Source organism: Myotis myotis, unplaced genomic scaffold, assembly GCF_014108235.1.
Source record: "Myotis myotis isolate mMyoMyo1 unplaced genomic scaffold, mMyoMyo1.p scaffold_m19_p_11, whole genome shotgun sequence".
Classification (NCBI taxonomy): Eukaryota; Metazoa; Chordata; class Mammalia; order Chiroptera; family Vespertilionidae; genus Myotis; species Myotis myotis.
The window spans coordinates 70955258-70971628 of record NW_023416315.1 but is presented as its reverse complement, the minus strand read 5'-3'; the positions used below and the strand labels follow the sequence as shown (position 1 = coordinate 70971628).

The 16371-nt window shown below is 36.8% G+C and overlaps 1 pseudogene; it reads right to left on the bottom strand.

Annotated features, from left to right (window-relative positions):
- Positions 1–7141: 7141 nt before the first annotated feature.
- Positions 7142–7617, bottom strand: LOC118665757 (annotated as a pseudogene).
- Positions 7618–16371: the final 8754 nt, after the last annotated feature.

The window sequence follows — 16371 nt, the reverse complement described above, 5'->3', positions numbered from 1 at the left end:
AAACTAAGGAGAAATAAACAAATGGGACCTCATCAAAATAAAAAGCTTCTGCACAGCAAAAGAAACCATCAACAAATCAAAAAGGAGCCCGCTGTAAGGGAGCACATATTTGGCAATATTACATCTGATAAAGGGTTAATATAAAAAATATATTAAAAACTCATACCACTTAACAAAAGGAAGACTGACAATCCAATTACAAAATGGGCAAAGGCTCTAAGTAGACACTTCTCCAAAGGGGACACGCAGATCGCCAAGAGACATAAAAAATGCTCAAAGTCACTGATCATCAGAGAGATGCACATTAAAACTACAATGAGGAATCACTCACACCTTTTAGAACAGCTAACATCAACAGATCAACAAATCACAACTGCTGGCGAGGTTGTGGAGCAAAGGGAGCTCTACTAGTACACTGCAGCTGGGAATGCAGACCTTTGCAGCCACTACGGGAAACAATATGGACTTTTCTCAAAAAATTAAATGTGGAACTGCTATTTGACCCTGTGACCCCACTTCTAGGAATCTATCCTAAGAATCTGAAACACCAATCAGAAAGAAGTCATGCACCACTATGTTATACAAGTGCAATTTACAATAGCTGAGATATGGAAACAGCGCAAATGTCCATTCATAGATGAGTGGATATAAAAGCTGTGGTACATTTAAACCATGAAATACTAGGCAGCAGTAAAGAACAAAAGGATCCCTTACCCTTTGAGATAGCATGGAAGGACTTGGAGAATACTATGCTAAGTGAAATAAGCTAGTTAGAGAAAGATAAGTATCACATGATTTCACTCATATGTGGAATCTAATGAACTAAATAAAGTGATGAACAAAATAGATCCAGAGAGATAGAAGCATGGAACAGACTGTTGAATCTCACAGGGAAGGTGAAGGTGGGTGGGTGGAAAAGGTCAACTAAAGAACTTTCATGCATATTTGCATAGCCATGGACACAGACAATAGGGTGGTGAAGGCCTGAGGCTGTGGGGGGAGGAGTTGGTGGAGGGAAAGGGGTTGGTGGAGGGCGTGGGGGCAAGCTAGAAAGGTCAATTGGAGGCAAAAGGGGACATACATGATACTTTCAATAGTAATTTTTTTTTAAATAAAAAATAAAAGGAACATATTTATTTATTTGTTTATTTATTTATTTATTTTGAAAGAAAGAGGAAGGGAGAGGAGAGAGAGAAACATTGATTGGCTGCCTCCTTCACGCCCCTTACTGGAGATGAGCCTGCAACCCAGCATGTACTCTGACCAGGAGTCCAAACAGTACTTGGGAAGATGCTCAGCAAACTGAGCCACACTGGCTAGGGCAAAAGGAACATATAATTGTAAACAATACAAACCTAATGAGAGACTTCTTTCAAATTTGTGTCTAAAAATGGACTAATATTGAGTATAGTTACCTGGATTGAAAATATGAAATTGTCTTTAAAGTCACCTCAAAAATAGCAAATGCCTTATACTTTATATTAACTAAGTTAAAACAAATATATAAATTAATGTCACAGTTGACAAACACTGTCTCACTGACCACACTTAAGAGAGTTCCTCTGAGCCTTGTCTTTTGTCCTGCCTTTGACTAGTCTAGTTCCACTGCAGCAAGAATCATGTTAAATCAATTTCCTTTACCCTGGATATCTGATCACCTTAGATATATCATCAAATTCCTTATTCCCAAATCTTATTATCTGATCATCCTGGCCTGCCTTCAGCTAGAATTTTAAGTCAGTTTAGCAAGAATTGCTTTACTCTTGATGTTTCTTCCTAGTATTTTCTCATCTACCGACCTCACACAGTGATCTTTGGATATAAATCTCTACTTTCTTTATTGTACTTTGCATTGAGTTTTATTTTTCTCCCTTATTGTGATAGTCTAGACACTTATCAAAGTAATCCTGAATAAAGTCTTCCTTACCACTTTAACAGTTTTCCAAATAATCTTTTCTTAGATAAAGTTCAATTATGTCTACAGCATTAACAAAATAGTCATTTCAATTAATCTTCAATATTCCTCATATCATAACATATAGATTTTATATATGCTATCCATTTAATAAATTTTAACTGAAATATAAGATCATTTAGTAAACTGAGAATATAATTAGATATATTCCATCTTCATCAACTAATTGGGATTTATTCAAAAGCTTATAATGTTATCTAATTAATAATATGCCAATGAGTAGTTTGTAATAATTTAGTCAAGCTGTACAACAATTCTATGTTGAATGTCGATGTTCTACTCATCAATTATTTTGGGCAGACAACACATGGTAAAAAAATTTCCTGGCAAAAATAATGGTTACGGTCTCTAATTAAAGAACAACATTTTGGGGCATTTTACCATTACAGTTAAAATTTATCTAAAGTGAATTACACATCTCTATGTCCCTTCAAACATAGCAAAGAGAAAAATGTTATTGATGACTCTGTCCCTCTGTGATAAACATTAGTGACTCAGCAGGTCTGTGAAACAAGGATGTCTATAGCAATCTCTTGGGCTCTCTGCAGATATTAATAATGGGCACAACTTTTATGGTCTTCCTGGGTCTATCATCATCTTTTTCACATTCTTTCTCTTCTGGTATCCTTTGCTAGTTTCAGAATTTTTGCTTCTTATAATCTGCTGCTTTACTTCACACATACCTGTCAAATGAATGCACTTCAACTTGAACATTAGCTTGGAGGCTATGTTCCAGGTAGTGAATCTGAAAAAGCTATAAATCTGAAAAGCAGAGGAAGGCACTGCAAGCCCTCATTATGAGAATCATAAATGACATCTTACAAATCAGTTTACAACCTTTCATTTATAAATGTTGGTAACAGTTTTGATCAGTACATCAATCAATGGTGAAGAAGAAGCCGCAAGTTCATTTCCTTTTTTCTTTTTTAAGAAAATGCATACTCCCAAATGTTTTTGGAAAATTAATATTTTATTTTTCATAGAAATTTTTGCAATGTGTGCAGTATTTACCTGACCACTTTTGGAAGAAATTTTATTTTGAAAGTTTATCACTCATTTTATTATTCCGTTAGTATTTAATGCTGACCGATCCTTGAACTCTGGGTGACTATGGTCAATGCATCTAGTTCATATACTAAAAGATTTTTAAAGTGACATTTATATTCTCTAAATAGTGCTACTGATTAAACTGGATCATTTATTGAGCTGTATATTATTAGGTCTCACATAATCAGGATTAACATGCTGCATTGGTTTCTGAGTTTAGATAGTTATTCCACATATTATTTTTTTTCTTAAAAGTGGCTGGTGTTTGCAGAAGAAAGTTGTGCTCCCTAATGACTATAACGACAACTCATAATCAATACTTTCAACAGTAAAGAATTAAATAAAAATAAAGCAATTATAGTGATAACAAAGTTCATGATAAAAATCCCACAATGTTTTTGAAGAGAAAGGGGGTACTGAATTACTCCTGATAGGACTTGAGAAAGGGCGAGAATCAATTTAAAACGTGTGATACCAGACTAATAGGAATTCAAGTGAGAAAATAGAGGAAAAACTTATTAGTGAAATAAGCAAAAAAATATTTTGGCTTCAAGTATTAGGATTTACTTGGAGAGAACATATACAAATGAAGATGATAATTACCAGACACAGTCAATCTGGATAATTAGGAATATAAGAAAATATTTTACAAGAGAAATAAAATATGACTTAATTCTTAAAACCACCATATGTTATGTAGGTGGCAACAGTTGTTTTTTTAATTCTTTTTAAAAAAAATATTTGTATTGATTTCAGAGAGGAAGGGAGAGGGAGGGAGAGATAGAAGTATCAATGATGAGAGAGAATCATTGATCAGCTGCCTCCTGCACTCCCCCTACTGGGGATCAAGCCCACAACCCAGGCATGTGCCCTTGCCGAAATCAACCTGGGACCCTTCTATCAGGAGGCTAACTCTGTCCACTGAGCAAAACCAGCTCAGGCTTTTTAGTTCTTTATTAATGCTTCATCCCAAAGTAGTTTGTATTATTGATGAGTGTCAAAGGTATCTAATGGCTAAAGAGAATTGCTCATCTTAAGTATTTGATACAAATTAGAATTTTAAACATATTCATAACTTCAGTAGACAAACAGAAAATGTAGATAATTAATAGAAATATTTTATTAGCAGAAGATCCTATATAATAAAAGGGTAATATGCAAATTGACCCTAACAGCAGAACGAGTGGGAATGACTGGTCATTATGACACACACTGACAACCAGGGGGCAGACGCTCAATGCAGGAGCTGTCCCCTGGTGGTCAGTGCACTCCCACAGGGGGAGCTCTGCTCAGCCACAAGCCAGGCTGACGGCTGCCAGTACAGCGATGGTGGTAGGAGCCTCTCCTGCCTCCTCACCAGCACTAAGGATGCCTGACTGCAGCTTAGGTCTGCTTCCCACTGGCAAGTGGACATCCCCTGAGGGCTCCTGAGCTGCTAGAGGGATGTCTGACTGCCAGCTTGGGCCGGATCCCACAGGGAGCGGGCCTAAGCCAGCAGGTGGACATCCTCTGAGGGGTCCCAGAGTGCAAGAGGGCATAGGCTGGGCTTTGTGCATCGGGCCTCTAGTATTTAAATAATATGAATATATTCAAAGCAATGTATTTTTACTGCAAAGACCATAGAAATCTAGAAACACCTAAAGTATAATATATGCCTACAGATTTTGACATTAGATAAGATTCAAGTAAAATTTTCAACTTATAACTAGAAGAAAAAATTTAAAGGATTAACTTTAAAACATTAATAACAAATACATAGTTGTAAATTGGGTATTAATAAAAAATAAAATAACTACTTGCCTATGAAGTAGAATTTGAATGTAAAATAGATTTGTTCAAAAGGCCTTGGTATAGCGAATGCAAACTGTTATAAAATGTCCTGCTTAAAAAGAAAGGACCCAAAAAGTAATGGAAGGTATTTTAGAAGTTATCTACTTCAAATTCCTCCAAATGCAAGGCTCCTCACATGAAAGACTATCATTTTAAAGGTACTTCCTTGAAAGGTAGTCCACATGCTGCTTGACTGTTCTGGAAGTCATTTCTGTGTCTCTATAATCCCAACCACTGGTGCGGGGCAGGTGAGAGCAGCAGGACGCATATCTCCTCTGCCTCTGTATGCTGCTCATTCACTCACTCATCTGTTCATTCACTCACACATACCTAATAGCCAAACCTTCTATCATGTCCTGAATTTAGACATGGATATTAAAAATGTCTGCTCCTGGAATGTGAGCAAGAAAAAGAGCCAGTTTGATCAATGCTCTAAAGCAGCGGTTCTCAACCTGAGGGTTGAGACCCCTTTGGTGGTTGAATGACCCTTTCACAGGGGTTGCCTGAGACCATCCTGCATATATTTACATTACGATTCATAACAGTAGCAACATTACAGTTATGAAATAGCAACGAAAATAATTTTATGGTTGGGTCACAACATGAGGAACTGTATTTAAAGGGCCAGAAGGTTGAGAACCACTGCTCTAAAGGAAGTATATCCAGAGTTGTTACAGAGGCTAATGAAAGGACGCCTGCTCTCGCCAGTGGGGTTGGGTGTCAAGAGAATCTTCAAAGAGGAAAAAGCCTCTGGAAAAGGCCAGCTGTTTCTGGTACAGACAGGAGTGTGGAGGAGTAACATAAAAGGAGAGCATGAGTCAAAGGAGATCAGCGTTTGCATGCAGATGGGCCTGGCATTCAAATGTGTAAAGAAGACGGTTATTACACCTGCCCACTCTCCCTTTCCAGGCTAAATAGACCGATCCTCAAGTGGTTCTTTTAAATATTACTATTTATTATGTATTTTTGTTCCCAGATACCTTTGTTAACTTGCTCTGTGGAAGTTTAATTGATCAAAAAAAAATAAAATCAGTGGTGTTTAAACAGGACAAAATACCCTGCCTATCCAGAGAGCTTTCAGTTTATCTTTGCAAAAAGCTTTAACTATTTTTTTAAAAACCTAAGTCGGGGAAGCAATTGAGCTAACACACTAAGCCTGGGACACCATAAAGTACAAATATCCCACCACATTTTGTTTCTGGTTATGCAGATATTACTCTTAAAACTTAGTGGTGTTTTCAATGGAGATACAATAATGTAAACTGTGATTAGCAGGATGAAAATTCTTAAAACCTGATTGAACCACGTGTAAATGATATGCCACTTTTGACATGAATCTCTTAACGTCATTCTATAGGGGCAAGGTTGAGCAGGTATTTAGCGGCATGCATTTATTATTTTACTGCATCTTTCACCTGGTACATATCAACCATCTGGCGAGCAGAAGAGAACTCTATGAATTTGTTTCAGTTTGCTGTATTTTTCTTATGGTGAAACATAAAGACTTAAAGAAATAGTAGGTAGTTAAGAAAAGAGAGGGAAGGGGGATGAGAAAACCCATGCTCTAGTAATAAGTAACTTCCAAATAGCTGAGTTAGTTACTGGGAATTTATACCAGCATTAGTGACAGGTCATTTAACTTTATTCTTAAAAAAACACACACATATATGCCGTAGATCAATTCCAGCATGTCATAATTTTAAGAGTTTCATCAAAAGGTTGATGAAACTTGGGGACTCAACAGGGTTGAGTCACACATGCAATGTAGTCACCTGTTGGGAATGGCTAAAGGCATTTCCCCAAACCTGAATAGTAAACTGATTGTGGCTGCCAGACAGTTAAAGGGCATCTTAATCTACATGTTATTGCCTCCTACTGGCCAAACACCTGAACAGCCATAGGCTAATTCCCCCAAACTGACAATGCCTCTGTACCCTTTGAGACCTTACCCTTTGAAGTGTATTACCTCCACCTTGCCTTAGGACAAATTGTGTTAATAAAAGCAAGGGTCCTAGACAAGGAGGGAGTCTTCAGTTCCTTTAGCTGAAGGTCATCTGACTCCCAATGCCTTTCAAAATTATATCTTGTCTCCGGATTCTTTATTAGTTTCTGGATCCCTATCTCATCTATGCACAGCCCCTTTACAAGATTCCTGAACACTTCTACACTTCTTGATGCTGGGACAAGAACCCCAGCATATATATATATATATATATATATATATATATATATATATATATATATATATATAATCAGCGCAGAAGTCTTTTTTATTTTTTTTTCCATTTTTCATGCCATGAATCCATAGGGAATGGGTTCCAGCAGCTCAGGCTCCTTTCCACTGATTCTCACAAAGTGTGCTTCTCTGGGTGGAGCGGCTGATACTTCAGTTGAACCCAGGTACCTATCTCTTCGGCTTCCTCCTTTTTCTGATTATTTTCCTTCACACATTTCAGGAAGCTATCTCGGCTCTTAGAGTGCTTAGTATGCTCAATATGTACATTAGTTCTCCTGGCAAGAATCTTGCCCTTGCTTGTTCACAATAATGCCCCCGGCATGCTGAGTGACCTTGTAGACTCTTTCAGTGTTGCCATGGTAACATTTGTGGGGCGTTCCTTTTTGAACAGCGCCCATTCCCTTGATGTCCACAATATCTCCTTTCTTGTAGATTTGCATGTGTGTGGTCAAAGGAACAACTCCACGTTTTCTAAAAGGCCCAGAGAACATATAGCGGTGCCTCTCCGCTTTCCCTTTGTGTTAATCATTTTGGTAAATTACTGAAAGATGGAGGTTCCCGCCCGAAAGGCTTAATATATATTTTTTATTTATTTCAGAGAGGAAAGGAGAGGGAGAGAGCCTGGAAACATCAGTGATGAGAGAGAATCCTTGATCAGCTGCCTCCTGCACGCCCCCTACTGGGGATTGACCCTGGAACCTAGGCATGTGCCCTGCCAGGAAATTGAACCATGATCTCCTGGTTTATGGGCCAACATTCAACCACTGAACTACACTGGCTGGGCTAACTTTATTTTTGATCACATTGGGAAATAAAAGAAGGTAGAGTCCTTGAATGCAGGGGTTTATAGTAAACTCAAAGTTGACCCTTAGCTTCTGGCTGTTTAAGATTTCATCTGCATGCCTCTTTCATAGCAAAGTCAAAGTAGATATTTGAGTAGACTTTGGACCTAAATCAGATAATTTTTTTTTCTCCTTGCTAAACAGAGAAAGCTTACATTTCTCTATATAAGAAAAAAAAAATCACTAGCATATCATGATTCTCAAAACACATGTTTTCCGTGTCCCTCATTTGGTGGTTAATATTGTATCAGAAATCAGTGTATCCTAGTGGTTAGGAACAAGGTCCCAAATGCTTCTTAGATTTATATATTATGTTTGCTACTTAGTGCCTGTGAGGACATACCTTAAGCATATTGCTTAATCTGTGTGGGTCCCAGGTATAGATTTGAAAAAGTAATAATTTCCAATTTATTGAGTTGTTACCATCTGATTAGGTATGAAAAGCAGATAAAACTCTCCTTGGCACACATAGATGTTCAATAACTTGAAAGTGTTATTGTATACTGACTGGCTTGACTATTTTATTTCTGCTGTGTTTACCTTTTCTTCCTAACTGGGTCCATGGCTGCCATGGAAAAAGACAGTGGTGGTAATATGGCTTCAGCACATGTGTACATAGAGATCCCATCAGTTTGGGCTGGCCCGGAACCTTGCTTGCTAATCATCACAAACAAAAATAAAATTATAGTCTGATTGTGTGAATGAATTATTGGTTACCTGCCCGATCAAGTCCCACTTCAGCTTTTGTTGTCTGTGCTTTCAGTATCATGTTTAAGAAATCATTTCAAGGCCAATGTCAAGAATCTTTTACCCTGTGTTTTCCTCCAGGATTTTTACAGTTTCAGGTCTTAAATGTGTAAGTTTTAATTCACTCTGAGTTGATTTTTCTGTATGGTGTAAGAGAGATAAAGTTCTAATTTCATTATTTTGCCTGTGAACATCTCATTTTCTCAGCACCGTTTGTTGAAGTGACTATCCCCTCCCCATCGTGTATGCTCGGAGCCTTGTTAAAGTTAGTTGACTATATATGTATGGCTTTACTTTAGGGATCTATATGCTGTACCATTGGTATATTTGTCTGTCTTTATCCCAGTACCCTACTTTTGAATCACTGTAACTTTGTAACATATTTTGAAATCAGGAAGTGTGATGTCTTTACTTTGTTCATTTTCAAGATTATTTTGGCTGTTCAAGGTCTTATGTGCCTCATATTTTTTAGGTCAGAGTAATTAAATAAATCATTTGGAAGGATTCTGCACTAGAATACTTTATCCCCCATTTACTAGTATAAATAAATAAACAAATAAGTTCAGTCACTTATTTTTGTCAGCGTGAACTCACAAATATTTATCACAAAATTTCAGCTATAATCCAATACTGCTTTATTTATTTTGTTGCTCAAATTGTGTCAGTATTGGCCATTGCCAAAAGGACACCACCGCTGGGTCCTTAGATATAGTCCCACCATTGTGTTTGTTTATTTTGTTTTGTGTTTAGAACTTCATTACTTTCTGGCCTTATAAGACACTCCAGAAGCACCAGCCTTAGTTTTTGTATTTCTTCCCCTCATCCTGGAATCTGCCATTTATCCGAAGATTCCCTGGTTCCCTTTATTGGAGAATAGTTTTGGAAACCAGGAAGATCTGGGCACTAGGTGTGCTTGTTGTAACATGTCAAGTTGTTACAACATATTACAATGCATGTAAATTTCTCAATGTGATAGCTATTATTTCTACAAAAATTAAGCATAGATGTAAACTGAATTTATACCCTTATATTCAAATTTCTTTTCAATAATGTAAAGCCCAAGTTTTCAAAAAAACTGAACAGTATCTTCCTTATGAAAGAAATATCAATATTGCAAATAGTTATAATGCTATTAATGACATTTTTACTAAGACATGTAGTGAGGAAAATTCTATACCATTAAAAACAGGAAATGAAAAATTTTAAAACATTTTACTACTACACGTTAAATTTCTATTTTATATATTTTATAATGTGTACAATATAGTATAGTTATATCTCTGTGGGAGTTAAAAATAAATGTTTAGATACTGGCCTTTTATACTAATTTTATACATTAAGATTTATGGTGAATAATTTTTATCATCCTTTTTATTTTTCACCCTTTCCTTTGGAGATATTGCTGACAGTGTTACTTCAGATATAGACTAGATAGAAATGTTTCAAACTTTAATGGGAATAAGAATCCACTGGAATGCTTGTTAAAAAAATCCAGATTCTGATTTAGTGTGTGTATGTTTTCTATTGTTTTTATATTTAATTTATATTTTTTGTCTAGAATTTTACTTGCATTCTTCTAATTTTAATTTCCGTTTGTGCTTCCCATCTGTTCATACAAATTGTACATCTTTTCTACAGGGTCTTTAGGTTAATTATAATTATTTTGAGCTCCCTAGCTGGTAGGATCTGGATTCGCAGTGCAGGCAGCCCCTGAGTCCCTATATCTCTGTAATTGATATTTTTCAGTTTTCCTTCCTGGTACGAGTTATTTTGTGGTCTGAAGAAGGATTAGTTTCACCTCCTTTTCTCATTGGTGGAGGATATGTTACTCCTCCTTCTCCTAGTTGCAGGGGATCTTGACATTCATCTCAGGGTACAAGACATTGGTTTCCCTTTCCATGGCAGCTAAAAGCTTTTATCCCGTAAGAGTAATAATCCAGGCAGGCTTTTTGTAGGACTTTACACATTTCCTGAAGTAGTGACCATTTCCCCACCCACCCAACCTGGCACCGCTGATAGAGACTTTACTCAGTAGCCACCTCACCTACATTCTTTCTCCTGAACATTCAAAATGTTCTGTGGAGAAGAGCCTGCAATTGAGTTAAAAGTTACCCTATTTGTGTACAAGTCCAAGGGTTTGTATACTGTCCCCCTCAATCCATGCTCAACTTTTAACCATTTAGCAACAACATATAGTAAAGCTGAATTGTTAACTCCTGGCATGATGGCCTGGTCTTCCGCCCATGCCTTGTGCAATATGAGTCTCTGTCCATGTGCCGTCTTCTCTTGGGGGTGTTTGTGTTTCCTTAAATTTTAAGCAAAGTGGTTGATCTCCATCTCAGCTCTCAGACATTTTCAAGAACTGTTACGATTTTATACATTATCCAGATTTTTCTTGTTACACTGATATTTCCTACACTCTTTATTTTAAGTGGAAGCCAGACGTTTGTGCCTAGCTTTTGTTATTATTTTGTCTCTGTCTTTCAAAGTCCATTGCAACCCTGTGTCTGTATCACCACTGTGTCTACATCAAACACTCAGGGCTCCATTCTAAATTTAGAGTGTGGTGATGTCATTGTATTAACCTGGTTACGATTTAACAGGAAAGAAGGAAAGGGAAGAGTAGATAGAGGCATGCCATTTAGACAGCTTTGCCAAAAAGCTGCATTTGGCATTGTCCAAGTCTTTTCCTAGCTGATCACTGGGGGAAGGGACTAGGCAAAGGCAGTTTGGACACATGCCCAGTAAAGGTCTGAGTGACATGGGAAGGTGCCTATCACACCCGAGAGTGAGTCAGAGGCCAGAAGGCCTGGCCACTGTAAGCACGTGAAACCTGAATACTTAAAACTTACAAACAAAGGCAGTTCTCTGCCGCTCCTCTCTCTCTGGCATGCTGGGCTCCTGGCTCTCCTGTGGCTGGGGGATGCGCTCCCCTGTGTCCGCATTGCACAAAGCCATGTTGGACTCCACACATGGACTGATGGACTTTAATTAGCTTGGATGCTGAATCACGCCTGGCTGCAACATGGAATGGAAGCTCTGGACCCTGGCCTTACTTCTGACTCTGCGGGACCCCAATTGCACCTTTTCCAGGACTGGATTAAGGGCCAAAGGACTTTGGAATCCAAGAAGTGCAACTCTCTGCCAATAAAATCTTCTACTGCCGGAAGCTAATTCCAACAGGTCATAAATGTAAGAAGCTTCATCAAAAGGTTGATGGAACCTTGGGGCTTATTTAGCAGGACTGAATCATATGTTATTACCCACTGGAATGGCCAAAGGCATTTCCCCAAACCTGAAAAGGATGCATAAATGATTGCTTGCTGCCAGACAGCTGAGGGCATTTTAATCTACATGTTATTGCCTCCTGCTGGCCAAACACCTGAACAGAGTAGGCAGTTCCCCCCAAAACAATGCCTCTGTATATTAAACTTTAGCCTTTGATATGTATATCTACTTTGCTTTAGGACAATTTGTGTTAATAAAGAGAGAGGGGTCCTGAGACAAGCAGAACTTGGTTCCTACAGCTAAACTCCTCTGGCTCCCCATGGATTACAAATTTATATTATATTTCTAGTTTCTTTATTAATTTATGCCGCAGCCACTTCTCCAGATTCCTGAACCCTTCCAGATGCCGAGAAACACCCACTGGCATTCTACCACATCCCATCCTCCAATGGGAATCTTAGAAAATTCACTTTCTGAAGATATCATAAGAACTTCATTCTCACTCAAGTCTGGGAAATCTGGCCTATTATCACCTCCGGCAACATGAGGATCCCACTTAATCCAAATGACAGGAAAGAAAATCATCTGAAAATTTTAATTTCCTTAGGATTCAAAACAGATTCTCAACTTCATGTCAGATTCATTTTTTTTAGTATCTCATTTTGATTGTTCCGTTATTGCAATCTAAATCTATAAAGATCAGGTGATAGACATTTCACAATATTTAAAAACCCATCTTTAGTCTATATATATTTAAGCACATTTAAATTGAATTATTGGATTCTTGCTTCTGAAAATCATTTAAGGGCAAAACCATCCCAGAGACCCCTTCAATGGATTAGGACAACCAAATACTTGTCTGTTTTCTTGCTTAAGAAAACAAGTTGATCATTTTTCAAAAATATATTTTATTGATTTCGTAGAGGAAGGGAGAGGGAGAGAGAGAGAGAGAGAGAGAGAGAGAGAGAGAGAGAGAGAGAGAGAGAGAGAGAGAGAAACATCAATGATGAGAGAAAACCGTTGATCGGCTGCCTCCTGCACGCCCCCCACTGGGGATTGAGCCAGCAACCCAGGTATGTGCCCTAACCTGAAATTGAACCATGACCTCCTGGTTCATAATTCGATGCTCAACCACCGAGCCATACCTGCCAGGCAACAAGTTGATCATTAATCATGACACTAGGAGTTTGCTTAGTTCTGTTTTTTGCATAAGCTGTCTCAGTCTATGTAAGGTTATGTAATTAAAATTGAGCCTAAAGATAGTGTTAACATTCAGGTCTTTTGAACAATGTCTGGAGGATAGAAGAATGGATGCAAAAGTTATTTAAAATTCACCACCATCTTTAATTAGACTAGTTTATCTTTGAAGGCTCAACAAATGAGCCTAGCTGGATCAGGTAGAATTTTTGTTAGCGTTTCTATCATCCCAGATATTAATTGAAGGACTGTACACAGACTCAGAATTGATGAGGCATGTGATGTGGGTGTGCTTGTGGCTCCAGAGAAACTATTACATCTTTAACAATGAGAAAATGTATAAATGTTAGAGGGGGATTTTTTTCTAGCTTCCTTCCTGGAGGAATTCATTATAGATTTGCTTAGACTTTTCCTTGGCTTAATCGACAGTTATGTCTTTGAAGTTTAAATTATCTGACATAAGCAGAAGTTAGTTCTCATTAGGACAAGCATTCACTATGAGTTACACTGTTTTGCATTTGATTATCATGCTTTTTCTTTCTCTGATTAAAAAAATGAATCTTACGTTGAAGTTGAATGGAAAGGAAATCTTATAGCCTGGGTGAAATATTAGGGAAGTGTTAAAGCCTCTGTTTTGTGGATGGAGACTATGCTTCCTCAGCAGCATCTAAAAACATCTTGATTTATTGCTAGTTCAAAAAAATGTTTAAAACATACTAACTTAATCACACAATGTTAACTGTCTCTGCATCGGTGCTTACAAAAGTACTTGCAAAGTCACTCTAGGAAGAGATATTAGGGCACATCCAATATTCTTCTTTAGCTGGAATCACTTTATAATGATAGCACTTTTCTCAGGCATTTCATGAGGATTGAAATATCGCTGATTATGAAACTTCCTGCGTCTTTGCAAAAATTTGAATTTAAGATCATATTAATTCAGACATCACTGTTTCAGAATTTTCAGAAATTTAGACAAGCATTAGAATGATGCTTAAACTCATACTATTATAAAATGTTTGCTAGTGAATGTTGTAATAATGATTAATCTACTTAAGAAAACACTATCAATTTATTCAGAAAACCAGATTTATTTAAAATAATATGTAGCGCTAGCCTGGTGCTCAATTGTTTGGGTCATCATCCCAGAGACACCAAAAAGGCTGTGGGTTGGATTCCCAGTCAGGGCACACACCTAGGTTGCAGGTTTGATTCCCCACTTGGGAGGCAACTGGTTCCCTCTCATATCGATGTTTCTCTCTCTCTCTTCTTCTTCATCTTCATCTTTTCTCTCACATCAATAAACATATTCTTGGGTGAGGATAAAAAAAAATAAATAATATGTAGATGAAATGATTATTTTTTATCTATTTATTACAGAAGACTTAAAGACTTATGAAGATCATACATTTACACATCAATTTTGGACACAATGGGTAATTTAGTGTAATCAAGATACATTTTTTTATTTAGAATATACTATATTTTACCTTTCCTACAATGTAGATTTTTCTTCCAAGTTGGTCACAATAACTGAAGTTTCACTTAATTAATTTTATGTTAAATATGGAATAATTTGTAGAAATAAATAATTACTAACTCCCCCTATTTCTAAACCCAATGACTAATCACATGCAACATTATTAGAATTAATTTTTTTAAAGTATTTTTATTTTTGTGTGGCATCCCTGGAAATTGCTTAGTATTCTTATTATATGTAAGTCTATGACTGAGATTTCTACTGTCTTCATCATAATGGACTCAAGGAGTGAGAAAGCAGAGATGATGGTATACGAAGGTCTACCATGCTTTATGTTTCTAGAGTAGCATTCAATTAATTACACTGACATTTCTGGCCTCTCTTCCCATTCAGTTCATTATGTAATTGGTGAATATGGTTAAGATTATCCATATATTCTCTCTCTGAGTTTTAGGAACAGAACAAAAAATTTATCTCATGCATCAATGTGTTTTAACTAAAAGACTAAATATATCAGTTTTCATTACAGTAGTTGTGGCCAGGTGACTAAGTTTTCACTGATGAAATAAGACATGAAGTTGGGTGGTGTTTTAGGAAGCCTCCTTATAAGGGAGGGTGAGCTGTTTCCCTTTCTTTTTTTTGTTCTTTCATTATTGTAATAATAATAATCGTTATTATTATTATTATTATTGCTGCTGCTGATTGAGTGCAGTGGTTCTGCTGTGAATCATATTTAGGGTGCTCATGGCTTATTCAGATGGCAAAAAAGCAAGTTAAACAGAGCTACAGCACTCATGGAATACTTACCTCCAAGCTGCTACGATGTAAGACTCTGTCTCATTTGACCACCATTATTTTGTATTTTTCTGTGACAAGATTATATGACTTCAGGAGAAATTGCATAGCATGCTTGGCTCAGAATTTCCTTTCTCTGTCCTGCATCTGTAGATTTGTCTGCCGCTGTACTGGGGACTGATTGCTCAAGGATAGTTTGCAGATGTCAGCTGGTTTGGGACCAGGAATGACTCTAATTATGCATCATAGAACTAGAAAAGCCATTTGGCTGCAGAACTAAAAGAAGCTTCTGAATCCAGCTTCATCATTACTAAAGTTCATATTTTTATCTCCATCTGCCTGACTCATATATCAGCTGTGTTGTTGTTATTGACATAGTTGTCACTGAGAATTAATGAAAATAATCATATAACTATACACAGCAGTATACTGCTATATGTCCAACAACTGATTCTGCAGGAAAAATAACTTATTCTTAGTGCCTGCTTATTTTGGTACTTGAAATAGTCCTCTCATGGCCAATTTCAAGCTATGTATGTGACATCACTGAACGAAGCTGGAGGGACGGGTACAGTAGCATACCATTGTGTAGTATTGCCGCCATACAGATTCAAGACATGAAAATAACCTCAAGAACTTATGTAATAATAACACATGCTAAAAATAATCAGGGAATTATTTATATTTAATATGGATCACCTTCATATTTACTAAATTTTATTTAAGTATAAGTTTATATAATTTATTTTTTAATAATAGTTGTGTTTAATAAGAAAAATTCAAAATTTCTAAAGATTAAAAATTGGCTCTCAGGTGTCAGTATGCACTGGCTCTCACACACACATAACCATGTGTATATATATATATATACATATATATATACATATATATGTTTGTATATATTAGAATTATTAATGTTTATGAAAATTCTATAACTACTGCAATTGAATATCATACTCATAATAAAATCTGGACTATTTTAATAACTAATATT